Raw genomic sequence first — 790 nt, 5'->3', positions numbered from 1 at the left:
AGTTTGACGAGCCGTATGAAGTTTCTTTGTCAGTTCCTGGTTCAGAGATGTCAAGATCGAGCTAGTCATATCAGCAGAATCAGTGGAAACCAAGTGCTAAATCAGTGCCCAGTGCTGCCAGTGTGTTTACCCGTACGCCGCCCCATGGTGTTTCTAAACAGTCAGCAGCGGAAACAGTAGCGTCCCTTGGGCAAACGAGACAGCACAGTGATGTCCCCTGGCGGCGGCCATGTTGTGAAACCTTGTCACTTTGCTCTTGCTTGCGATAGTGTCAATGCGCCTTGTTTTACTTTTCTTTGTTTCGCTTTGCCTCGAGTGAAAATGTTACTTGAGGCTCTTTCGACCGTCGAACAGTTGTTTGACAGTACAAAATATGATAGTGTAGCTACGAACAATATTTTTTTTATGGAAGAAATTGTTCAAGTTGACTGTTGCTTGCAAAAGTACTGCTGATGGTATGTTTTCCTCAATCCGGCTTTCAGTTTGTTCCAGATTTCTCCAATGTTTCAATCAGCCACGTCAAACTAAAGACTAAGATCAGTTCAACAATTCTCAGCTGCCCCGCGTATTAAATTGTTGTTGGTGATGTTTAGCAGTTTCAGCTGTATCATCTATTTGTCTAAGTTCTTCAGTTTTTTGTCTTTTTTTGTATCGGTTCGGTTTTTTTGTTTGTTAGTTTGTTAGTTTGTTCGTTTGTTAGTTAGTTAGTTTGTCTGTTGTCTGTTGTCTGTTGTTGTTGTTGTTGTTGTTGTTGTTGTTGTTGTTGGTTTTAAGGGGGGCAGATTGTTGT

Source organism: Littorina saxatilis, linkage group LG5 (genome assembly GCF_037325665.1).
Source record: "Littorina saxatilis isolate snail1 linkage group LG5, US_GU_Lsax_2.0, whole genome shotgun sequence".
In the NCBI taxonomy this organism is placed as follows: domain Eukaryota; kingdom Metazoa; phylum Mollusca; class Gastropoda; order Littorinimorpha; family Littorinidae; genus Littorina; species Littorina saxatilis.
Note: the sequence above shows the minus strand (reverse complement) of the source record.